Below are 27,355 nucleotides of genomic sequence, written 5' to 3'. Positions count from 1 at the left end.
AGTGATGGATGCCGTGCTGGATGAACCCCAGGATAAGGTTGGCCCTTTTCATTAGTCATTTGTTTGTCAATTTGCCATCCACCCAAATTTTCAGCTTCCTTTTCATGGTTCTGCTTTGCAGACTCTCATACCCCAGCTGTGTGTGTAACCAGGATTGTCCCATCTCAGGTGGAAAATCCAACACTTACTCTCATTAAATTTCATGCAGGTCTTTATTGCCCAGCTCTGTGGCCTATCCAGATTTCATGACTGAGTGAGATAAGGTCCAGTCTGCATAACATTGTGAAAGAAGAAATGGGAATAAATTGTTTCTTTTCCCAAAGGTCTTCAAAATGTTTCCATAGAAATTAATAAGGCTAGCTGACATGTCTCCAATAAATTCAAGAAAGATTGATTAATATTGCATTTATATTCAGCTGTAGTTATTTCATATATTAAATCAGATACTGAATTTAAAGTCAGGACATAAAAGGGTGGTGCCTCTGCTCGCCACAGAATCATAGAATACCCGTTGTTAAAGGATCCTTGCTGTGGTGCATGTGCTGCAACACCCCAGCTTTTGCCATGGCAATATCGATCTGCTGAGTGTGATCTGATGCTGACAGTGGGACAAAACAACAGCCTACAGCAGCATTGAAACTTCTCCAAATGATTTGAAATATTTTCCAAAAACAAGTGGTTTAAATTGTGTCCTGGTCTCACAAAAGTCATGCTGGGATATTTCTACATGAGCCGGCCCCTGCAGTCGCCAGTCTTTGAAGGCAGAACTATACTGAACTCTTCCTACTGCTCTATTGAGTGTTGACATTCTGTTACTGGACAAAATATCATCTCTTTATCCCATCTCTTTTACCACGTATGACCCTGCGATGCGTAAATGCTCCTCTTTCAAACACCCCTATGCATTTTTAAAGATTTTCTTTTCCAAAATAGTAGTGCTATCTGTTCATACAAATAACAACCGACAAGAAAATGTCATCAATCATTAACATATCCTCTGAAGTTTAGGTTTGCTTTCAAAGGCTTTCTACTCCACTTCTTATTTTGTTGTGGCAATAAACAGCTTTAGATTAGAGCTGCATAGCTGATAGAGTGTATTTATACTTAGCAACTGTCTGTAGAAATAAAGATTAGCATCAAGGCTATATTGGTTTTCCTGTCAGGAGGCTGATCTTTTGAAGCTATACTGTAGCCAGCAAATTCATATTTACCTACAGATTTAACGCTGCCAATGCAGATAAGAATATACTAACAGTTGGGGTAGCAATAAAAGATTAGTTTCTTTCATGACCAATTTTGCAGTAATCCTATCTCTGTCAAAACAATTTGAGAGGGGAGTCCTACGGTGAAAAGATACAGCTACTGAGATAGACTCAGAAACAAGAATTTATTCTGCGATTTTTTCATACAGGTTTAATATCTTTAAATGGAAAGTTTAAATTTTCTATAATGCAAAAAGTTTTATCTGTGTCCATACATGCATACATTTTTGTTTCATTGTGTGAATGGTTGCATATGTATATATATATGTATGTATGGATGTATTCCCACAGGTTTATATATATATTTACTAGAATGTATTTTAATACTAACTAAATAATAAAATTTATATTCTTCACCTCTTGGATTGTCCTGACATCTCTTTGTAACTTCAGTCTGTAAAGGTTTTAAGATTTACCAGCATTCTCTTATTTTTATGCATTATGTGTGTTTAGGGTTTGACCTAAATTGCTGAATCCCATGGGAGAGGAGTTGGACAAAGGTTGTCCCTGTCTGCAGTGTTTGGAGAGGAACATACTGCTATGTTTACAGAGAGAAGAGTAAGACAGTCTTGATGTTGAAAAATATTCTTGGCAGTGATTCAGTATTAAAGCTGCATAGTAATTGCTAAGATTGTGGTAGTCAACTATTGATTATAATATTTACTATGCATGGTAGCAAAATAAAAAGATATGCATAACTGGCAATATGTGCTTTTCTGTAATGACAATCATAACAGCCAACATAAAAATTGCACTGTAGAAACAGCACAGTAGTAAGGATATGTACAGAGTTTGGGGTTTTTTTTTTGCAGCCAGTTTCTTCCCTGGCTGCACAGGCAGCACCTTGAAAAGGTCATCAATAGAGCTTGGCAAAAAGGGAATTTTTTGTGTATTTTCAAAAGCAGCAATTAACTGCATAAATTCTAATTGTGGTGGGGCTTTTTCATGAAGTGTATGTGTGTCATATTCTGGTGGTGATGGTTCTCAAAACATGAAACTGTGTAGGGGGCTGGATGCTGTGTATTCAGCCACTAGAGCTGTCTCTTCTGACAGCTATTCTGCTTTGCATCTGTTGTATGCTTTCCAGAATTTTTTTTTATTTGGATTATCTTTGTCATTAAGACCAAGTTGATTTGGTGTTTACCTGTTCCTGGACAATACATCTATTATATATGAATCTAAATATACATATTACAAATGGAGCTGAATTGTAATATTGATTATTCTTCTAATTTTCTTCATAGGGAACCATCTTCCAAAACATTCTCAGACTGGTTCCAAGGCATAAACTCCCCAAGGCTCTCAAATGCACCCAGGATGACACTGCCTCAGAGCAGATTTCTGGTGCATTATGGTGAACCATATCTGAAAGTCTTTGCTGAACTGACCAGCTGCACTGGCAAGACTTGACTTGGTTACTGTTGTGCCAGTCCTGAAACTGCAGCTCCTACCTGCTCCTGCAAAACTTCAATAGGAAATATCCACAAGTCCTTTTCATTGTTGTGTTTTCAAAACCACCATGATCCTGATCAGAGAAGAGTACAGCCACACTCTTGTCCAGAGCATGAAAGTGGACAGTGATATGCACTAGTAAGTGTTATTTTTGATCCACTGTGCATCAATCTGTGTATTTATATAATAGCTTACATATATATGAGAGCTACAGCTATTAAAGCCAGTTAGCCCCAGAGAAGCACATTGCTAATGCACCTGAGATGCTTTTATGTACTTAAAAGTGATGGCTTTGCTGTAAAAAAACTATTATGCAGTAAACTTTAAAACCCATGTACAACTGGGGTGTGGACACCTGTGATTCTAAACCAAAGGCACCAGGTGAATTTCAGGGATCCATACAAAACTGTGTTGCAGAAGAACTCAGCCTCTTCATTTAAATAGAGCTTCCTGTAAAGATAAGATCTGGAAGGTTGAAACAAAGACCTTCTGGAAAGTGAGCAACTATAAAAGTCAGTGATAAGCTCAAGAAACTGCAATCACAGTCTCTTGATAGGGGTTTTTTTGGGAGCTAGGAGTCATCAAAATTAAACTCAGGGGTCCTTTCTGTCTAAAGGTTTGTGTCAGTATTTGGGAAGTGCTGATTTAATTACACTTAAACTGTGAATTTCTCACATTTCTGAATGTTTTGTACTGAAAATAGAGAAAAACTGAATCAGTAGACTAAATAATTTCTTATTTTCAAAATGGCAATTTTAATTCAAAAGTGTATTCTAATATGTTCATTTGTTTGCCTTTTTTAAAAGGCTATAGCCTAATCATAGAGCAAAATAGTCTTTGCTTTTAATGAAGCTAAATGGCTATATGCCATTTTTAGTTTCACTGGTGAGCATTAAAATTAAAATTAGTGGTTGTTTTTTTCAAAACCTCTCTTAATTTTATCCATATCAGATTCTAGATGAGCTGTCCTGCAGTTCACAGAACTTAAATAATAAAATTAATCTACTTGAGGTGACACTCTGCTCTCTAGATAATAAAGAGCATGTTATCCATTAGTAATTTTTTTCATTAGTGTTAGGAATATTTGATGTGATAATCTACCATTGAAACTTTCTCTATTGAGAAAATAATCAATAAAACTTCCGTGTGTTTCATTTTAAAGGAAAACTGTGTTAATTTAGAAACAGCTAGTAATGATGGAGAGAGATTTTTGACCTTGATAAGGGCAAAATTGAAAAAAGCCTCCATTATTTATGTGAATATGTGATAAAGGCAGACAATTGGAAAGATTTTTATTTCACTCCAGCAGATACTGCAGATGCATGCAATTATGGGCAAATGTCTGGGCTTTGTAATAGGTTCATTCAATGTCAGCTTTCAGCATTCCCTGTGATTGGCAAAATGGGAGCCTTCAGAAACACAGAGGCTTCCTGATTGTGTGGGTGTCTTGAGATCCTTTAAAAGAAGGCAAAATATTATAATTTAGTATATATTAGTATATATCCAGATAATCAAGTCCAGCTCGATTCCTAACAATGTCCCCAAGTGCCACATCTATACATCTTTTAAACACCTCCAGGGAAGAGGATTCCACCACTTCCCTGGGCATCCTGATCCAGTTCCTGATGATACTTGTAGTGAAGATTTTTTTTCCTAATTTCCAAACTAAATCTCCCCTGCTGCAACTTGAGGCCATATCCCCTTGTCCTATCACTTGTTAGTTACTGGAAGAGACCTACCCCCAACTCACAACAACCTCTTTTCAGGAAGAAGTATCCCAGCATGATTTCTGTGACACTTCTCTACAATTTAAAATACTTTTTTAGGAAAGATTTCAAAACATTTGGAGAAGTTCAAATGCCACTCTGTGCTGGTGTTTTGTCTCACTCAGCGGCTTCATGTGCCTATGGAGAAAACTGCAGTGTTGTGGTACATGTGTTACAGGAAGAATTCCTCAATATGAGCACACTTATGTTGTACTGGGTTTAAATTCAGCACTTGATATAATATAAATATAAAATAACTGTAGCTGCATATAAATGCAATATAATTCAGTCTTTCATAGCTTTATAAAAGGCACGTTGAATTACATTTTTAATGAATCGGAACCTTTTAAATGTGTGAACAAGGTCATGAGCTGCATCTTGGAGTTATTTACTACTTTTTTTGACTGCAAGGAAGGATTAAATATTCAGTTATTCAGATAACTGCAGAAATGTGTATAGTGACATAGTAGGTATTCTGAAGAATCCAAGATGTCTGTGTAGGACCAATCTTCAGGAGAGCTTTCCTTTTGGACCGGCAGCTAGAGACAGCATGGATTTGTGAGGGCATTTCAACTGACACTGTATTCCTGTTTTCAGACATATGAGTGAAGCCCTAGATTACTAGCTCAGAAGAGAGAACCTATGCTTTTGGTTTTCATCTGTACAACTGGGGAAAAAAATTGGCTTCCATACAGGAGTGTTGTGAAGACAGTTACTAAAATGTATTTCTCTCCTCATGCTTCCTTTATATCTCTCAAAATTGGCAGAGTTTTGTACACAGAAATTTGTACTATTTATGAGTTGCTACTCAGTAGCCCAGCCACAGAGTTGATCAACCAAAGGAAAAGAGACTTGACTGCACGGTCTATGTAGTTTCTAGATTTGCCTTAAGTTGCAGTAAAGTTCTGGAAGGGCATTATTATGGAGAGTTCAATACCAACACTGGCATTCAGAACTCTTGGGTTTATGAATCAGATAAGCTACTTGAAAAGCACTCTGATTTTTTTTTAATAAGTACTTGAGAACTGATTCAAAATGAAAGCTTCTAAAATCACCTCTATTCCCAATTTCTCAAATTAAAAACGTGAAGAACAGTCACAGCCTTTCTGAAGGAAATATCTTTAGAAGGAGAGATTGTTCCCCTTTTCCTTGATAATTAGAGTAAATTACTTGGGAATAGAGTATTCAGCATTTTTATGTCTTCTCTTCAATGAGCCTCAGAACTTGAATGCTTTAAATTCTCACTATAAAGCACCCCTTGATGCTTTTTTAACCAAAACAGTTTATTCACTCTGTTTTAAAATAAAAGAACACTTATGTTCTACTCTACTCTTAGGCTTAAATAGCAGAAAATTGATTGCACAGAAGACCAAAAAACCAAACTTTTTTTTTCAAAAGATAGAGAAAACCAGGCATAGTATTTTCTAGTATCTCTGTATGATGTGTCTCACATTCACACATGGATAAACACACTGTGAATTAAATGGAAAAAATATATGTCTGGTGAAACCTACCTTTTTTTACATATGCTCAACTATCATGTGAGAAGCAGGATTCATCATCTCATGCCTAGGGTCCAAATTCAGTAGGCAATATATAAATTTCAGTATGTGGTCTGGGTGTATAAACTCCAGCTACTGCCAGAGCTGCTCAAGAGCTCAATGCAGTTGCCAGAAGGTCAACATTTGGTGTTAGTATATTTTTAAGTGTTCTACAGTATCCAAGGACTGGGAGATCATGGGATAAATCAGGTGTGAAGAGACCTCAGGTGGTCTCTGTTCCAACTTTCTGTTTATCTGTGAGGTCGTCGAGTCATTGGTGGGGTCCTTTGAGGTTTCTCTGGGTTATTTGTCTCACTGAGTTTTGAAAAACTCCACAAATAGAAATTATACCACCTGCCAGTAACTTGTCTCACTGTTGGCTGTCCTGATTAGAGAGGAAAATTCTATTGATAACCCATCTGAACCTTGCTCCCGTTCAATTGGCACACACAGCACAGGAACTATAGGAAAACCATGCTCTCTAGAAGATCTGGTAAGAGGTCATCCAAAAGGTTCTGCAGCCCAATGGACTGACCTGGTTAGAGCTTGTCCACCTGTGACAGAAGCTCAGATGTGGCATTTCCTGGGTACCCAGGATGAAGGAGGAATTGAGAATCTGACTCCATGTTCTTAGAAGGCTAATTTATTATTTTATGGTATTATATTATATTAAAGAATGCTATACTAAAACTATACTAAAGAATAGAGAAAGAATACTTACAGAAGGCTTAACAGGATACTAATGAAAAACTCATGACTCTCCAGAGCCTCGACACAGCTGAACAGTGATTGGTCATTAAGTCAAACAATTCACATGAAACCAATCAAACAATGGCCAGTTGGTAAACAATGCCCAAAGCACATCCCAAAGCAGCAAAACACAGGAGAAGCGGATCAGATAATTATTGTTTTCATTTTTCTCTGAGCCTTCTCAGCTTCCCAGGAAAAGAAATCCTGGCAAAGGGATTTTTCAGAAAATATGACAGTGACACTCAGACACCCCACACCTAGAAATGTAGGGGTGGAATTCCATGACCCAAAATTATTTGCCCCAAATAGTTGCTTTTCAAAATGGAAGTGTTCTGGTATTCTTTAAGTCTGATGGAGCATTTGCCTTGCTCTTGTAGAAGCCTGAATGATCTGGGATATCTCAAAGAACACTGACAGTTTAAGTATAGGTAACTGAAATCAGATGATGTAGAATACCCAAAGAGATTCATTTGGTATCTTTCTTCATACTACTTGAAGGGAGCTCTGTATTATTCCATTTTTGACAGCCTATCACACATTAGTCCTTTATTAGTCTCACAGGCTTCCCATATGAAGACATCAGACTGTGAAGTGATTTTCCAAGAATTCTCAAGAATAAGAGAGAAATTAGGAGGTTTACACCCAAACTTATTTACCAGTATCTTTTAGTCACATAGGGGAGGAAAATTTGCATGCAACTGAGAACGACCATTCAACACTGAAATAATTCCAAGGCTTTCAATTAGAATATGGTCCTAAATGATGAGATTTTAATTCTTCTATCACACTGATGGATAATGTATGAAAATGTTAGAAAAGGGTATCCAGGAAAGTGAATTGAACTATTCTTTTTTTTTAATAGAAATAAATCATTTATTTGCAAGTCACAAATATCTTTTCTGTTCACTCTAGAGATGAAGCACTATAAATGCCAATTTATTTTTCACTGTGAGGTTAGTCTTTGGAGTAATGGAAAATAATTTTCCATTTCTTTAATGAATAAATCATTGTGGGAGGCTCTGCATGATAGTTTGATCCTGCATAGCTATTTCTTCTGATTATTAGCAGAATTTTACATTTAAATTCCTGAAACATTATTAACTCATAATCATTTGCTTTCAGACCTTTCTTGTAACTTTGCTCTTTCATTAATTCCTTTTCACTGAGGTAATAGGGAATTACTTTGTTTAATGATTCTCTAAAGATCCAAGAAAGCTAAATATCAGAAAAAGGCAATTTTATTTCACAAATAATATTGCATTCACCAATATAATTAAATTGTAATGTTTTCTTCAGTAGGCCATGTCCCTAGCAATGGGGTATGCAACACCCTAATCCAGGGGCAATTTTGGCAATTTTCACAAAATGAGCTTGTCCTTTCCCAGAGCTAAGTATCAGTTAATGGAAAATCATCAAAAAGATTATTTACTCTGAGAGAATATGTAATATCATAAGAAAATGAGAGAAAAACTCCTTTGGAGCAAAATTCTCCTTGAGTTTTTCTCCCATGGGCAGTTAAGCTGTTGAATCTTTGAAGGTGTCCTTAAAGGTAAAAAGCTGATGGCCTGGCCACTCTGAGGTGAGAGTCACCAACCCAACCCTTCTGTGACTGAGCCTTCAGGCTGTTCATGGCCCCTGAGCCCTCCTGGACTCTGTGTGTGCCCAGGTCTGGCCCATGGTGGCAGTGGCAGAGAAATCAGCCCTGCAATAGGAACGTGACTTCCCAAAGCAGCGTGGCGGAGCATGGTTCAACACGAGGGGTTTAACGCACACTGCAGTAGATCTCCCCAGTGCTCCCTTCCAGCCTCGCACAGGTTGGATTTATCCTTGGGAGTGAACTCCTCTGTGTGCCCTTCTCACTCCGGATTCTATGTCCTTGAAGCTTTTATAGATATACCCCATGAAATTTCTCCCATCCTTGTCCACTCACCAAGAACTCCTTTGTTTTGATACCCAGGGTTTTGCAATAGTCCTTTGATTGTAGGTGCAGCCTCAGGAAGGGAAAGTTTTCTCAAATTGTCTTCCCCCTAATCAAAAGCTTTCTTGTTCTCTGTCAGAGTTCAAATTTTGTCATTGTTTTGCCTTTCCTTCTCTGTCCTTTTACAAATTATTTCTTGATTGAAGTAGCTGAAAATTCTTTCAAACAAAACCAAGAAAAACCTTGGGTTTGCATAGTAACAGCCTGTGAGTTTATTCAGTGTTGTATTTTGCCCTGAAATTAACAGAGATCCCCCTGGACTTCTACAAGTATGTCAAATTAATGCATTTAAATCTGTGACAAGAAATACACAGCCGTGCAAATGGAGGAACAAATGAACTTGAAATTTTGGTGTGTATTCCCTGCTCTATGGATCCACTGGCAGAGTCACTTGCAGTTTACAATATCTGTGGTTGATAACTGTGGCCTGGAAATTTATGAGCAATCTGAAAAAGATGAGGATGTGCTGCTGTAGTACTCCAGCCTATACCAGCAGCATAGCACTTCTTCCAGTGGAGGAAAATATTACCCAAATCACAGCTAAGCCAAACAGCTTGAACTGGCAAATAATAAGTATTTTATAGGAACCTCAGGGTATCGCATACATGTAGTGTCATAAACAGTCCAAGGATGTTCTGCTTGCATACAGTGTATTTCTATTCCCTGCAGCTTTTATAGTGAAGTTTCCAAGCTGTGCATAAGCAGCAGCATAATAGGATCCCTATTTATTTCTCCTTCAGGAATGCTGTGTGTATTCACTTGCTCATATTCCTTCTATTTCTCCCAGTAGCTTTGCTAGAAAACAAGTATTCTCTGATAATTTGCCTTTTCCATCTGTTTATTTTAGCAAGCAGATTTGACATTTTTTTATTTTATCAACTGATAAGTTTCCTTTATTTTGTTCTGACATTTTGCTTCCCTTCTTCACGACAAGAGTATAATAGATGCAGACTCTGAAAAAAGGTATCAGGGATGTTTTCTGTGTGTCCTTTATTAGTAAAATGTCTCAGTCTAGGAAGAAGGATGGTCTTATGGACTTTAATTCAGATAATTGGATGCAATATTTGGTTCTGCTAAATGCCTCTTATTGGTGTTCAGAGCCAAATTTGGAAATGTGAAGCTACTGCAGATAGACCCAAACCCTCAAAATTCCTCAGAAAGGCTGTCAGTTCACATTATGTTGTTCAAGGCCAGGCTCTGAATGCTGCATTATCCTGATAAAGTTGCTGTTCATTTTGATCCCTAAAGAGGAACTAAATTCCATGGTCATTCTCATGTGTTTTCAGGATTACTCAAAGGACTGTGTTTTATTTTTTTAAGAGCCCTAGAATCCTGTCAGCCCCCGCAAAGAGGGTCACTTCTTTCACTCTCAACTCTTTCAGTTATTTACCTTTTAAATTTTCTGTTCCTGACTACCTAAGTGAGTAGCTTCAAAGTCTGTAAATAGAAATGTGAATAAAATAATCAAATTGTCAAATGTTGGAGGACATTCAAAATTAGTGAGTTTTGGTGTTTTTCTCTCTGCATTTCCCTGAAGTGTCCATGGAGGTAAAACCCCAGACTTTAATCTCATTTGTAGTCTTGTCACCCACCAGCTCTAGATGAGGCACGCATTATTTGAGCCTCCTTTCACATCTTAATTCTCTCTCAGTTAGAAGGGTATTCAGTGTGGTCAGTGACAGGGAGAAGGGCAAGAAAAGAATCTGAGTAGAAGTGGAAGTAGGTGAGATAATGAGGCACTATTTAATCCTTCAATATCATCTTTCAAGGGTAAACAACAATTTTTCTTAAATTCCAAGATGGAAATGAAGCCACACTATGGCCTCTGGGTAGTTTTTTTATTTGCAATAGTCAATGTAAGTTCAACCAACCAGCAGTACATCCACATTGAGCTTTTACTTGTGATTTCATCTGAGCAAAAAGCGTCTTGAAAAATTTCAAGGCAAGCAACCAGCCAAAACTTTCACCTCTTTCCAAACAGATTGGAAGCACAGCTTCTGACAAATCACTCTTTTCAGCATTCTTGCCATTACTTTCTAAAACAAGCTTTTCACAAAGGAGAAAGGTTTGCCACAAAAATGAAGGTGTAATGTGTATTGGATATGTTTGAATACAAGTATGACAGCAGTATTGTGGGGTTTTTTTATTGATTTTTGACTTGTTAGTAAATGCTTCTGAATAAACAAAATTTTCTTACATTTTGGAAAAAAAATACTTGTCGTGGCTCTGTTAGTCACTTAAAAAAGAAATCAAAGGAAAAGAAAGTAAATGTAGTAAATGTAACTGTGCAATTTCCTGGGAAAGAGGGATTAATTGGAACCTGAGAGATTTGTAAGTGATATTTCTGGATGCTGTTGTACACCTTTGACAAAAAGGGCCTAATCCCTGTGCTCACAGAATCTTCAGGAGCTGAATCTGATGAAAACAGCATCTTTCCTCACTTGCTAGGCCAATGCATGAAACCCCTGTGAGGTCTGAGAGAAAAGAGAAAATAATGTCTCTTTTGCAATCTCTTCTGAGTTCTTGGGAAGTGTTTCTTTAGGCTTCTTCACAGCAGAGGTTTTTGGATGGTGGAATCCATCTCTTTTTCATGAGCCCTAAGCCATATGTCTAAGCTGCACAGGAGAGGAGGAATTTCAGACACACCGCTATATTAAGCAGCTTTACAGTCAGCTCCCAGGGCTATCTGCTACACTGCATGGATTACTCTGCAGTGGCCAAGACTTCCCAGGCACTGGGACCTTTCCTAAATTCCATGTAAATCCACCTGCCTTGTGTTTCCTCTTGGCCAGATGTGCACTACTAGAGCACATAGCTAGTAAGAATCATGAGGATGTTGCTGGAAATTGAGTCAGAAAAACTTGAGTTAAGGTGCCTACCAAGGGAGTTCCAGCTTCCATTTTGGGAACCAGACTTAGAAAAATAAATGTCTAGGCACTTCAGTCATTTATTAAAGCAAGCATGAGACCTCTGTGGTGAAAGTTGCCAGAGAACTGTAGTTCGAAGTGTAAGACATCCTTCAAAGATGTAGATTTTTTTTTCCCATCAGTAATAATTCATCCAGATGAAGATCTCTTTTAAGTCCTCTGCAGCTATTTCATGGCTTCTCAGCTACAAAAACAAGCAGCATATCAAAACCAGCACTATTTTGAAAATTGACAGTTAGAAAAACTGATGAAAGATAATGTAGTAGCAGCAATGAATCAGATTAATATGGACAACGTGGGGAACATTCCACCTACGCAGGGAGCAGCGCCTGATATCAGAGGGCTCTTTCATCTGTGATAACAAGACCCAGTGGCTGAGAGCCAAACCTTCAAACTGGAAATGAGATGCAATTTTTTATCAGGAACATATTTAACCACTTGAATCATTTACTAATAGACATAGCATATATGCCTTCCTCCACCAGCCTTTAAATCATAGGTGATTCTCACCCAAAATGAAAATGAAGTGAGTTTGCAATGAACTGAAGCTTATCTGGACGATTAAAGCACTTCCTGGGTAAAATCTAGCCCTGAGTTATGAAGATGCTCAAATTGATAATGGCCTTAAAAAAATTAATTTCTGTATAAGCGAGGAAGCAGCTAAAGGAAATTTGTGCTTTGGGAAGCCAGACTTTAGTCTGACTATTTTTTGGTGAATTTTAAGAGCCTGAATATTGTAGAAAACCTACACTGTTCTGGAGTTAGGTGATTTTTCATAAAACAGAACTGTTAAGCATTTGAATTTTAATACTTTGGATGGACTGTATTTCTTCCCAGGAAACACTGTTTTTAAAGTATATCTTTGTGTTAGACAGCAATTTCTTTTTTTTTTTTTTTTTTTTTGCTGTGCAAAACATTTCTTCCTCTATTCTTAAGTTTTGTTTATCAACAACAAATCCTGAATCTTTGGACTCTTGCCCAGGTATTCACACCAGATAATAAATTAAAACATTTTTTACCTATGAGAAGAAATCAACCACCTCTTTGAAATGAACAACAAGAACTAAATCAACCTCTGTTTCTGTGGAGTTGGACAAATTATCTCAAACAAATAACTGTACCAAGTTCCATAACCTAGATTTGTAAAAGGCACTACAAGACCTGGATTTTGCAATGAATAATAAACTAAAAAACTTTTCTTACTCCCATTAATATTAAAACATGCCTTTTCTTCTGCTACATGACCATTTTATACTAATCATTTCTTCTTAGTGGTCTTTCCAGGATGTCTTCACATCATTTGCATTCAAATTTGTCCAATAGACCACGAAGAACTGACTCCTTTATGGGTGTTATTTGCTGCTGGAAAAAAACTTGCTAATTGGAAAACTGCTGTGCATTATGTCCTTCCTAAACAGATTGATCAGGGAGGTGTCACCTCACACTCTGCCACAGACTGTAACGCAGACGTAGCTATTGAAACTACTTCAATATCCAGGCACTGTATAATTTAATCACACTGAAAGGATTTCCATAATTGTATCCACAAACATTACTGCAAGATCAGCTTTCTGCTCCACAGGTTTCAATTAGGATGTGCAACACACCAATGCATTAAAAAAAAAAAAAAAAAACAAACCAAAAAACAAACAGAATGCTGCTATTCCTCTCATCTTCAGGAGGTTTTTATACAAATATTAAGCAAGTGAGCACTGCCACTTCTCCCTTTCTAAGTAGTTCGTTTTATAATGTTCCTCTCTCCTGCACTTCATGTCATCCTTGTAATTTCTTGCATTTTGCTAAAGGCACGAGGAGAACAGAATTTTACTGGAGATTGCTAATGAAATATGGAGTCATTCACTGCTAAGCTACACATAAAATATCTGGCCTAGATTGTTCACAGAGCAAAGATGTATCTCCTGTCTGCTGGCTGTTCAGAAAGCTGTTTGAAAACCACACTTAGTTTCAGTCTGCTTCCTGCCAAGTCAGGGGAATTAACTGACTGAGACACAAGCAAATTAAAGACGTTTTCAGAACGGAATGGCCAAACATCTGAAAACCAAATTGCTTTCTGAATGGTGACTTTGGATCAAGGTGCTAAGATTTTGATATCTCAGTCTGAAAAATGTGGACTAAAAATCTCAAATGTCATGATATCTTGGCATGTCTTGGAAAAATGAAAATGGAAAGGACTATGTAATTCTTCGTGTTCAAGAAACAAAAAAATTACAGAGGATTTTAAAATACTTTAAACACATTTAAAGCTAGATTCCTGATTATCATGCACTTCTTTGAGATGTAATCAATTCAAACTCATAATTAAAGAGAAGTGATTAGTTCATTCTATTTAATATGTTATTCTCATTATGGTTTTGTCAATTATGGACTTGAATAGAAATTTAAAAGAATAAAACAAGAGAATGAACAAGGTCCAGTATTATTGCATTGAAAGAAAATATGATTTGTGGAAGGTAAGTGAAAGACAAGAAAGTAATTCTTAATTGCTACCTCTGATTTACTAAGATCAGTTAGGTTTAATCCACCTGAGCTCCTTCTCTAGCTGGAAAGAACCTTAAAGATCATCTGGTTCCAACACCCAGCCATAGGCAGGGATGGCAGCCACTACACAAGGTTCCTCAGAGCCCCATCACAGCTCAATCCTAGGGGTGCCCTGCAGGGGCTGTCGTGGGGCACTATGCCAGCTCAGCTGGGCAAGAATCTGAACAACCTGATCTAACTTTGCAATTTGCTCTGCTTGAGCATTGCACTACAAATCTGCCAGAGATCCTTCCTGATTTGAGTTCTTCAAGGAAGCTAAATACTGACAACTCCCAGCCATCAGCTGGTTAACCAACACTCTCTGGTGTTTTTGTCTGATTCTCCCTGCAGCCCTTTCCACGGCTAACTTCAATGTGTTCTTCAAATTATCATTTTCCTGCTCTTGCTTTGTTGACAGGAAAAACAGTTTTCCTAGATGCCTAAACCAGGTTTCTTTGAAAAATGAATCATACACCTTGAACGATAGGTCACAGTCTGTTGCCATGTTACATAGCTGTCTGGAATCACCAGGGAAGGAGATCTGTTCTTAATGGGACTTTCCAGCCATTATTATCAGGCAACTTTTTCCAACTGGTGATTCCCCATCCATTTTCACTGTATAAAACTTGGTTAATAAAAGTTACATGGGGATATATGGCTTGACCTTTCCAGCAGGAATCCATCAAAATATTTTTCTAGCTTTCAATTAAGCAATGTTCACAGATGGAAAATAAGGACAATATAATTCAGCTGTAAGAAAAAATTGACAAGGGTTTAAGTGCTTGATCAAAGTCCATGGAGACTGTTAGCAACAGGAATAGGTATTGGATCATGGCTGTACTCAGGAAAATTATAATTTTTTCCATAATCCACATTTATAACACCTTTCCTGGGAGCTGTTTTATAATGAAGATGGGCCATTCCCTGAATACTGACACACGAGTAACAATCCTTCCAGCTCAGTGGGCAACTGTCCTGAGGACCATGATCATGAAGACACTTTTGCAGCAGACTGTAGGACTGGGATGAGATGATGAGGGGGGAACATGCCACAATGTGCCCCCCACAAGTACCAGGAACAGAATATGGTCTTCCCAAGATTTTCAGCTTAACTCTCAGGACACCATAAAACTTCACCATTACATTCAGACTTAATACTTGCTCTGATGAAATGTCTTCATATTTCATTGGGTATTTTTAAAAGCAGTGTCTGTGATTTTACAAACAATGGTTGCTTGCATGACAATGTACAGATTTTCCTCTCTGTTTTTCTATAGAACACTGACTAAGACAAGCTAAAGGAAAAATGTTGGAGGCCACCTATGTCATAAGTTTTGTCCTGGTGATTTGAAAGCAAAACCTTTTGCTTAGTGACTTCACTGGTACCTCCCTCCTTTTTTTCTCTTTTATTTCAATTTTTTATGGTACAATATGATTTTCAATCCCTTGTTTTAGGGAATATCAGTCCAAAAAGTCATCCACACAGCTTTGAAACAAGAATAATATGAGTATCTGCAATATTAAAATTCTTTGTATATGTTCATAAAACCAGGAAGAGGACAAAAAGAAAGTAAGTTGTCTTCATTCTTTATTAGCCCATTTTTTTGTGTTAATAACCAACCTCAAACAAATATCTACATTTTTTTAGAATTCAGATTTTTTTTTAAGTGCTATCAGTTTAGACAGCATTAAAAATATAAAGCCCCCATTCATCATCTGTTAGGATATGATAAATTCTTTGCATTCATTGCCCAGTGTTTAAAATAGGAGATGTTAGACAGAGCTGGTGGCAGTTTAAACACAGATACGTTATAGCAGTGCAATTACTAAGAAAAATAAATCAATTAAAATAGTTTGCTAACATAGAACCATTAGATAACATATTTTCTCTTTCATTTATGAGCATATGGTGAAGGTTTCATCTTGTCTTGGCATAAGGACATTTCTGTAGAAGAAAAATGGGATTGACATTTTATTTTTACACCAAGTTAAATTTCCTTGTAAGATAATTATTTATGAAATATGATATGCAAGTTGATGCATGATCTCTGGAAGAGGTTACTAAAGAAAGAATAAAATTGATATTTTTAGCTGTAGTACATAAAATATACACTCAGGAGTGCTATAAAGAAAATTTTCTGGTTGCCAGCATAGGAGCTGATATTGTGATAGCTGCTCTGCTGGGTGATATTGCTGGGATTTAACTTAGTACCTCTACAGAGAAAATATCTCTTGTTATAGCTATAAAGCTCTGCTATGAACAGCTCTCCTCCTGATGGAATGAGTAGAGAGGGAGGAATTTGTAATATGCACTTTCTATAAATGTAACTTCTATTATCTCTATGATATTATTCCTGTTGATGTGGAAATCACATTAATGTTGATGATAGGCCACTGGGAATTATTGCCCTGCTACTCAGACTTAAATCTTGTCACAATCCTAAACTGCTCAAACTGGGTTGAAAGCTGGCACAGCCAAGACCTGATGCAAAGATGTTGGGGTGGCACCAGTGCCAGGCTTCCCCTTCCCATAACCTCCTCTTTCTGTGGTAGGCAGCAATATATCCTCATCTCGTCCAAACTTCTTCCTATCTCAGATATTGATGATTCACCACATTATTCCTTTATGGAGGCAATAGTCTGTGACCAAAATATACCCTCTGGTATGAATAAATGAGGAGAGAAGAATCCAACACAATTTTTAATAATTTCTCAAGTACATTTGCATTTAATTATTAAATAATCACTGTATTAAGTGTCTGACCTGACCCAACTGAATGACATTAAGTGTCCAGACATCCATGTAGGCTTTCCCTGCTAGACAAAAAAGGCTGAAAACCCCAATAGGATTCACAGGAATGTATATTCCCCATATCTTGAATAATTAGAATTGATTCCTTTTCCAATTTTCTAATAGTTCTTTGAAGTTGTAAGCTCTAGAACTGTTAGTATGATAATAATCATCTCTTCAGTGCTATGTAATAACATGCTTCTTATTTTAAGTGCTCCCACATACAAGAGTTGGAATGAGTGTTTTTGATACAGAAAACCACTGCTGAATCCACTGATTCTTTTTCTGCTATTGTCCCTGTATATTTTAAACATCTTCTGCAGTTCCAGTTCTTCTGCTGTAGGAAATTATCTCCATTCTCTATACTTACATGGATACATTTTTTCATTTACCTGAACTGAAAAAGCATCTTAACTGAATACATCAGTTCACCAGATGGTCTTGGTCATTGTGTCTGACTGCTCTACTTCATTTTTTCACCAATTCTCTACTCTTTTACCAGTCACATACTTTATTGACAGTGTAGATAGATTTACTACGAAATCATGGACAAAAATCTTGAGCTGTATCAGGTAGATTTTCCATGGTGATTTTTCCCACTAGGAAAACCTATAATGAAAATTCTCCATGAATAAAGCTCCTTTTGTATTATCCATAATTTGTGATTTATACCATTCATCAGCTCGTCCTTAGTAGTTCACAGTGCAATTTTTTTAAATAGAATGTCACAAGGTTCTAAATCCTTACAAAAGTTTAAGTAGTTAATGTAATAATTAATAATTGCATTAATAACTCTGAGTTATTACTGTAATTATTAATAATTACTTTAGTAATTCAGGTAGTTTTGGCATCCAAAAACTAGTTTCCTCAAAAATATATATTTTTTTTGAGCAGCTATAAAGTACATTGGCATTACTTAAATTTGAAGCTTTTAATCTACAGTAATAAAATAGCATTATTTTCCTTTGGCCTAGAAACATGCAAAACATTTTCATGAAATGTCCCTTTTGAATGCTTCTGACAGATTGTTGTAACTCTTCTGAGCTTCTTCTGAGTTCTCCTCACAATTTGTCAAAATGCTCATCACCAGTTTGGGCTGTGATGTGCAAGTCATCTGGGTCACACAAATTCCTCATTGCTTACCCTCAGTAGATGATGTGTGAACTGAAAGGTACTTTATCTTTGTGTTGTGCAAGTACATTATTCTTTCCAGTTTACAGTAATGAAATAGAAATATTTATTGACTTCTTCTCCTTTCTATTGGTGGTTGTTAATTGTATCATCTCCTTCTGCAGATCACCCTGCATCATCTCTCATGGCACATCTAATCTACTTCAGAAAGGCTGCTGTGGAGGAAGGCAAAATGTTCCCTCTTGCTCTTGAATCTTCCGTCTGTAGAAGAGTTACTGAGCTTAGTGCAGGGTCTCAGGAAAAAAACCCAAAGCACATCCAACAGAACCAAACCAGGACCTACCCACTTTGATGTTGCTAACTCTGGGTGTTAATACATCTGATTATCTTTGCTCTCTTGCTGTGCTTTTCTTTGCAGAGTATTTTTTTTTTCCTCAGAGATTCAGCCGTAGAGGTGACATCGTGAAAGCTTCCTTGGGATACATTGTTCCTTTGTATTAAGACTTCTCAGCAGCCTTTGTCATATTTCAAGATTCTGTACTCCCAAAAACAAAGTTATCTTTAAAGGTTTCTTGCAAAAAGTTACCCAGGAAACAGCTAATAAAAGTCTTTGTCCAGATAAGCTGAAAATTCATAGATATTTTCTTCTTCCATTTGTTTTCTTGAAATAAATGTAACTTGTGTATAAAATCCATTTTGTCTTAAACACTATTAAACCTCTATAAAGATAGTTTTATCTAAACTGTAACAGAATAAAGAAGCACTGATAAGACTGCTATTTCCTGGGTATCCATAGATTAAAAAATATTGCTGAGCTCATGTACATACAGAGCTAGAGAGATCAAGTAATTTGCTTAAAGTCACATGTGAAAGCACATTTGAAAGGCAGGACATGAACTATAGGATTTCTCTCCCACAGCCCAGAATGTTTTCCACAAGGCCCTAGGGGGTTTTTTTGTTGTTTGTTTTGTTGTTGTTGTTGCTCTTGTCATTTGGGGGGTTTTGTTTTTGTTACAGATGTTGAGATTCTTTGAAAACATTCATCCTTATGGACAGAAAATGTCATTCTTCATGAAAGAACTGGAAAGAAAAGAAGGGGAAGTCACAGGGGCAAAGTCATCCACTGGATTTTTTGAACCCAGCTGTAAACCAAGAAGAAAATTACACAGAAAAAAACCCAAGTATCCATTTATATTAGAAAAAACAAAACCATTTTAAAATCCAAATTCAAGTTGCAAGGATCTGACTGAAGCACATCTCTCCTCAAAGGTTCAGCTCTGTAATATTTATCTGGAGACCATTAATTTTCTCCTGAGAATGAACTGAGGACCAGCAGCTGTAGAATTAGATTTTCTCCCTCTTCTCCTCTTTACTGTAACTATTTATTAAAAAAGAAACACAAAAGTAACTGATAGCAAAGTTTACAGGGTCCCTCTAATTGTTTATTTTGAAGCTGTTTTCTCATGAAGCAAAAGGAGTGCAAAAGAGAGAAGGAACATTTTATGCTGGGGGAAAAAATACAATGTTGATTCAATTTATTTCCATACGGAGGCAATGTTGGAAGGCTCCACTAAGTTGCCTGGCACTAGCTGGCAGAAAAAAATAAATGAAAACACAGCTTTAAGAACAGAGCTTTATTTACTGATGCCCATAAATGGAGCAGAGATGGAAAGTGTTCAAGATTGCTGACTGGCTGATTGTCACAACTGATTGTTTTTCACATCAAGTGTTCCACACATTGATACACACACCCTGCCAAGACAAGGCTGCATCTCTTGGAGTCAAAACTCTATAGAGGCACAAAGCACACATTGCTAACACGATGCTTAGTCATGAGTTCAGGTGCATCATTTATATCAAATTGTTTTTCATACCCAGTGTGTTGTTGTGTTTCTAAGCAGGTTTGCTACCTGACAAATTAAAGTTTACTCTCTAATATATGGTGACAGTGCTAAATGACTGCTTCAATAAGTTTTGCCCAGAAATGTCATTCCTGTTTTGATAGGCACTGATGGAACTTGATCTCAAGATTTGAACAAATACTAAAGGAAAGGCTTAGAAAAAAAGTGGTGGTAAAAGCACAGTTTGGAAATATCAGTAGAGCAAACATACTGTCTGCTGCTTTCAGTGTTTGCAAGTACAACTTCAGTGCTTTCAGTAAACTAGTGACAATTTCAGGTATAAATTCAGAAGCATAGAGTAAATCCCTTGCTATATTTCTATGCTAGTTATATCACCCGAAGTAATAATTAATCAAAATTCATTATTTTCCCCTTAAATCTCTGTTAGTTAATTATGGTTTACAATATAGTACACACTCATCTATAACAATAACCCTTTATGTAATAACCCTTACAAAGAAGACAAAGATAACTATGTGAATCTGCTCTTGGGTTAAGAGTAAAGCCCAAAATATCAGGTCTCAAGAGCTTTATGATCAGTTCAAGATGTCAATGCTCAAATCAAAATATCTTGCTGTGATTTAATGTTCTGAGTTTAGGTGCTCCTTTGTTTATGAAGATTTCTCAGTTTCTATTTGATTACTCTGAAATTAAAACATATGAGTTAGAGGATGAGTTCTAAGTGTCTAAATAATAAAGTCTTGAACAATTATAAATCTTAATAGCAGGATTTTAGTACCCACCGTAAACAATGAGGGGATTTTATTTGCTCTCCTCTACTTATCATGCTTCTCTCACTGTCAGGCTTGATTTTCTCATCATACAAATGGAAAACAAGCTTTCCCTCACAGCCACTCACTCAGAGCCACTTTGGTTTTGACAGGGGGTCTTTCTTTCTGACACAACACCAGTGACAACAGAGGTTGTGTTAGCCAAACTGTGACCTAATCTCCTTTTAAATTCTACCATTGTTCTCAAAATGTGATCTCAGTGACACCAGGATAAATGTCTGTCAGACTTTTTGTCCTGAAGGATGTAAGAGTGAGAGAGGAAGACCTGAAAATTCTGCTGTTGCATAATTGGAGTTCAGGGTTTATTCTAGCCAGCTGACTTTCATTAACCCAGCTGTAATTTTTCATTCACTGTTTCCACATTCAAAATGGAGGGGATTTCATAAATACTATTAATATTATTGTTATTTCTTCCCCATTTTTTCTTTTTTGACAATTCTTAAACATATGCATTTAAAACACTTTATCTCCTCCCCCCTGTCTCCATTTTCTAAGCTCTAGCAATCAGGACCTACAGCCATTCCCCTTTCTCCTTTCTAAATCTTGCTAAATACACAAACATATTGTTACACAATAAAGAATGTCCCTTAAAAATAGATACTGTGAAGGTATCTGGTGAGGACACATGTTGAAATTGCTCCTGGGCAATGGGCAGCAATCACTGTTATCACAATTACCATTGTTACCTATGGAGAAGATTTTCTTTCACTATGAATCACCTCCACAGCTTTTCTTTCCCACTCCTCTTACAAGTCCCTCTGGTGTGTTGATATCTTTCTAGGAATTAAATGCTTAGAACAGACCAGAAACCATTTCAAATGTATAATTTCAGAGGGATAAAAATGAAGAGCATGTAGAACTATAACCAAGAGGAAATATGACTTTGAGATTGGGTACCGTTCATGTGCTGCTGGGGGGAAACAGATCACAGTGGACACCCACACACCATATGCTGTCTACCATCATTCACAAGGGCTTCCAGACACCTCCCACCATCCAAGGTATTTGTCTCAGGTTCCTTTCCACTCTTGCTGCATTAATGCTGCCACTTTGTGGATTAAACTTTTTCTCAGACACTCCTCCAACCTGCTGTGATTTGTTCCTTGCTTGTTTTTGCTTCTTCACTTTACTCAGTCCCCTACACTGCCGTGTTCTCAAAATAAATCCAACAGACAGAAACACAGTCATGTGCTCAATGGAAAATCTTCAAGATTCTGGAGGTTCAAAAAAGAGTTTTAACATTGATAGAAGTTCAGCAAATATCCACTGTAAAAATGAGATACTTCAAACCTGAAAGTTCCAGCACTCTTGCTGCGCCATCTAGAAATGTGAAGATTTTCTCTTCATTTAATGAATAGCAAAACAACACCAGCCTTACCTAGGTCAGGGACACACACAAAAAAAATCATAGTGTCATTAGAAATCAAGTTGCTTCACTGCAGAAGAGGTATAAAAGTTCTCTGCATGCAATCATGAGTAATTCTGCCTCCAGGACTGATATTTCAAAATCATTCTAAATGGGCACCATAAACACATTAGAGAATATAAACTAAATTTTGTGTGCTTTTCTTGCTCAGGGGAAACATCAGTGTTAATAAGCATTGGAAATCTGATTGATATGAAAGTAGTTTAAAATAAAAGTCATTAATACCCTCAATGCTTAGGCCAGGCTAAGGAAACCTCAGGGTGAGCAGAAATGTCTACAATTGCCTTCTTTAATATGTCTTTTAAAAAACACAGTAGTTCTTTGGCTAAGCAAATTTTGGTCTCATTAGTGACCGAGACGAATATCATCTAGAAACTAGAACAAGAAACTAGGAATAACTCAACTGAAAGTCAATTCCATGACCCTGAGATTAACTCAGTTTGTAAGAGCATGGTTATAACAACACCAATCATGGATTCAATCCCCATATGGGCAGTTCACTTGAGAGTTGGACTTGATGATCCTTGTGGGTGCCTTCCAACTCAGAGTATTCTGTGATTATGTTTAACCATGGTTAATTATTATTCTTTCATCAAATCAACAGTGGACAGACCACTGAACGAAATACATCTCAAAGTCATTTGATAAATTCGGAACCGAAGAGACCACCAGAAACACTATAACAGCTAAGGACCAGGTAAAGATTATTTTAACTGATGTTCTAATGATCTGCTCGTATCATGCACATTCCAGGCACCCACTCAAAGAAAAGTGTGATGAATTCCAGCTGGATGGAGTACCTGACATGCTGGTTTGTGTCTGCTGTCTTTCCATTCATACTCATCAGCTGTCCCCTTAACAAAGACTCTCACCAAGGGTACAGACTCTCTGAAGTGACATAAAAGAGGCCTTGGAAGCTGTTGGGTGATCTGAGTCATTGTGAAACATCACAGGTAAGCCTGGATTTCCCATTTCTAGGTGTTAGGAAGTACAGGTGATGGCATTTGCATTTTGACCTTCAGTTTCTTAAGTTTCAATGACCTACAAAGAGATTCAAGCCTCGTGATTCTCAAATCAATTCAGAAAATGGGATTTGAGCATGTCTGAAGTTTTTTTTCTCACCATTTTTATCCCAACAAATTTGATTTGAGAGCTTGAAAAATACCGTATGCACTTTAATTTGCATGTGTCATTCTACTTTGCATTGCTGAGTAGTGACTGCAGCTTTCTACTCAGAACTTTTGCATTTCTTTCTTTGATTGCTCAGGTTGCTTACAAGAACAAAGACTATCTTTTTAAAGTCCAGTAAATATTAATGTAATGTCTTCTACTTCATAGCAAATAAATTAGTCAGTTGTTGTTATTATATTTCCTCTCTAAGGATTTCTAAGTATTAGGTACTCTGACACAAAATTGGGATCTGTTGCTAGCATCAAACAATTATGAATAAATAAAAACATAGTTAAAATGATACATAAAATAATAATGATAAAAGATAAGAAACATAGTAAAATAAATGATAAAAATTATACTTATAAAATATTTTGTGTTATTTTTTTAATCTCAATCAAATTAAATACAAATTTTTGTGTAGCTCCAATTTGACACTTATGCCTCTCATTCCAGCTGCCAAGAAGCTTATTCTGAATGTCATCCTGTTGATTAATTCCTTGGGGAAATGGTTCAGCTGATAGGAAACCAACAACAGCATTAAAGGAAATTTATCCTATGAACAGAAAATTTGATCAGATGTACTATGGGTCTTAAGACCTTGGCAACCAACATGGATTAAAACTGAAATCTGGTATCTCAGTAAGGATTGTGAATGCAGCTTCAGATTTTACATGCTTCAGTTTTGATGTTTATTATGAGCTGCCTGGAAGTGGATTTATGTATTGTAATATAGAATTTTCTGAAAACCAGTATCTTTTAGAAGGCAAAACTGTCTGCCAAACTTGTAAATGTCAAAGTTCTGAAAACTGTCTGTCTTCCATTACCAAAGTAAGTATATCTTACTGCTTTTAAATCAGTCATTTTTGCACAGATATTCCAGAAAAACATTTCAGAAGGAAACCTCTCTTAACATCTTCAGAAGCTAAGACAATACATGTAGGTGGGGATTTATGACATTTTGGCATTTAAAGAAAGAAAATAAATGGTTTGCCCCTCCTAGTCAGGTGCTTGAACACACACACCAAAGTTTAAATGTGCCTCCAAAGAAAGGAGGAGAAGGAATGGTTCAAGCACCAGAGAGAGAAGGGGAAAAAGAAAACACATTTCTCATCTTAATGACACGAAAATGAATCACACATTTTAAAATCCAGCAGTCCCTTTTTGATTCTTGGCTGCAGTTTTCTGGTAACACTTCTATCAGTCACATTCATTTGAAGCATGTGGCTACACGTATTGGAGATACGAAGACACAGTTTCTGCATTTGCAATTTCCCATCTTCAAAGTGCTTTTCATTTTTGTGATAAATCTGGAGAAAACCCTGTGATGTGTGAAAGATATTTCTCTCTTCTTTTCTCTCTTTTTATTTTTTTATTTTTTTAATTCATCACTGTTATTTTCTTTAGCTTCTCTCTTAGCTAGGATGTTAATATCTATTTGCTTCAAGGACACCTTTCAAACCTAATGAAGCCAACTCCAGTATCCCTTCCAGTTAAACCTTAATTAAATGCAAATATCAACCACTATGCTTCAGCAAAAGGGGAAAACTCATGTAAACATTGAAACACAAAAGCTTCTGTTCTTCACTCTTAAACATGAATGGAACTGGACAATATATAATAGAACTCAAGAACTAAATTAGCATAATACTGAGTCACCCCTATTGACCCCCATTGGTTTCAGATACAATTCTCTTTCAAGTACTCATTAGTCTGAAGAGATAATTGCAGGGAGAAGAAAAAAGACCATATGAAAAAATATTATTTATGTGCAAGAGACCCCTGAGGCAGCCTAAGAAAACCAAATAGTAGAAGAGAAGGATTTTTAATGTCAGAAACATCCAAAAGCCTAAACAGACAGTGTGTGGGCAAATCAATGTTAGGTGCACACATTCATTTATATATATATAAATAAAAATGGAAATATAAAAACTCTTCTAAAGTATTATGGAAAAGCAGAAATGTCAGTTTTTGTATTTTAAAGTTCTTCCTCTTCATGTTATTTCCCACACACATAAAGTACCAGCACATGTGCTTGAAACACTGCTGTGGCAGACTGGCAAATAATTGACCATGTAATGACTTCATACCTGGACCTCATCCAGAATCTCAATAAAAAAGCCCTTGAAATGAAGACTTATTCAGGTCAGTGGTGCTTCACAGCAGTATGTGAAGGCATTTCATCTGTGAAATAGTACTTTCAGATGACAAACTACAGAGTGATCTGAGTAGACTGGAGGTTTGGTTTGAAATCAGCAAATGAAATTTAATAAAAGCATGAAGGATGCTCCATTTGAAAGAAAGAAATCCAGCACTGAGTCTAAAAAAAAGCTTCAGCTACAAACCAGTATAATATCTGAAAGAATACAGCAAATAAAATACATATTAAGGAGGAAAATTTTGCATGATTTTTAAAAAGTCATATTGATATGTGACGTGTTATTAAAGACTCGACTATAAAATAAACATGGGGCCATTTAATCTGTAAGAGTGTGACAAAGATTGAGATAATAGATAATATAGAGAAAGTCCAAAGGTGACTGGAAAAAAATAAGAGGTTTAGGAGCACATACTAAAAACCATGGATTTATTTAATCTAGAAAAGATTAAACAAAGATATGATTCTAATCTCCCACTAGTTTTGTTTTGTTTTTATAGTAACACCACAGAAGAACAATCAATTGTTCAGACAGTTCAATAGTGGTCCAACAAGAAGTAATTGTCTTAATTTGCAGAAACAAAGATTTAGGTTAGATACTAGAGAAAATTTCCTAAGTGTAAGGAAGCACTACAACAAGTTGCCTAGACGGGCTGCAGAATTGGTTTTCCCTGGGATTATAAATCAAATATCTGTTAGAGGTGGCCTCAGTACATATTACTTGCCTTTTTCAGTGCCGGGTATGGGACTAGGAGGATAATTAAAATCCTTCCCAGGTTTACTTTTGGAAGACTTATGATACATGAGATCATGGCTCTGATATATACACCCTTTTTCTAAAGACATGTATGAAAAATTGTCACCCTTAACTAATTTTTTTTTTCAATAAACAAGCATCTGATACTTACAGTTGAAGAAGAAAACTAGCTTACTTCTTATGCTCCAAGAAGTGCTACTCAAACTTCAGCTGGATTTGGCTTTCTTTCTGTTGGAGGTCAATGGTGCAAAGTTGCCAGCTGCTGGCCAGCTCCCAGTAAGACAAACGACAAACTCTGCTTGGAGTGTTAGAACATAAAGTAGATATCAAAATTAGCATGAACAGAGATTCATTCTCAAAATTCCTCAGAGACAAAACACCCTGGGAGAAGTCAGATACTACTGTAAATCAACAGGAAGCCTCACACTAAGGCAGTATTTTTCCTACCCATTAAGTTCCTTCTGCGAAGAAATCCTGCCTTGTGTCATCCAACAGTGATGCCTGAATATGTGGGAAGACATTGCAGGATATTGCAGTTCACAGAGATGAGAGAAGCAAGTGATTTCTTCTGCACTGGTTGGGAATCAGGTTACTGCCAGAATGATCTTGTTTTCCTTGACTGGAAGATGGAGGCTGAGGAGGAGAGCGGGATGCCACATCCCAAACCAGGCTCTTGTCCCCAGCCCCTTTGCTCCATGTGTGCACCCCAGGCAGAGAATACATGAGCATCTCAAGAGCCAAAGAATGCAACCTTAAAACAGCAAGACAAAGGAAAACACATAGCATAAACCTGGGGGAGGGGAGATGGGAGGAGGGGGGTGTCTCAAGCAAGATTGGAATTTTCAAATTTCAGTTCCTGAGGGAGTCCTGGTTTGGATAAAGTTCCTATAAAAATGCCTCAGGCTGGCAAGAATATGGAAGAATCTGATTCTACCAAAAAAAAAAAAATACTGTCTGTCTGTTAGATATTTCTTCTGACAGTTCTTTACTAATTATTTATTGTTACAGCCCAGTAT

General features: G+C 36.8%; 1 long non-coding RNA gene across 2 annotated transcripts in view; it reads right to left on the bottom strand.

Annotated features, from left to right (window-relative positions):
- LOC134417051 (uncharacterized) overlaps positions 1-27,355 on the bottom strand; it is a 111,732-nt gene that overhangs the window by 41,983 nt on the left and 42,394 nt on the right. The window contains exon 3 of one of the 2 annotated variants that reach the window (XR_010027490.1): positions 18,105-19,216. The exons of the other annotated variant lie outside the window; for it this stretch is intronic. This is a non-coding gene — a long non-coding RNA (uncharacterized LOC134417051). Of the gene's footprint in view, positions 1-18,104; positions 19,217-27,355 lie in introns of those variants that run through there. 2 annotated transcript variants of the gene reach the window in all.

This window comes from Melospiza melodia, chromosome 4 (genome assembly GCF_035770615.1).
Source record: "Melospiza melodia melodia isolate bMelMel2 chromosome 4, bMelMel2.pri, whole genome shotgun sequence".
NCBI classification, from domain to species: Eukaryota; Metazoa; Chordata; class Aves; order Passeriformes; family Passerellidae; genus Melospiza; species Melospiza melodia.
This window is presented reverse-complemented; position numbering and strand designations above follow the sequence as displayed.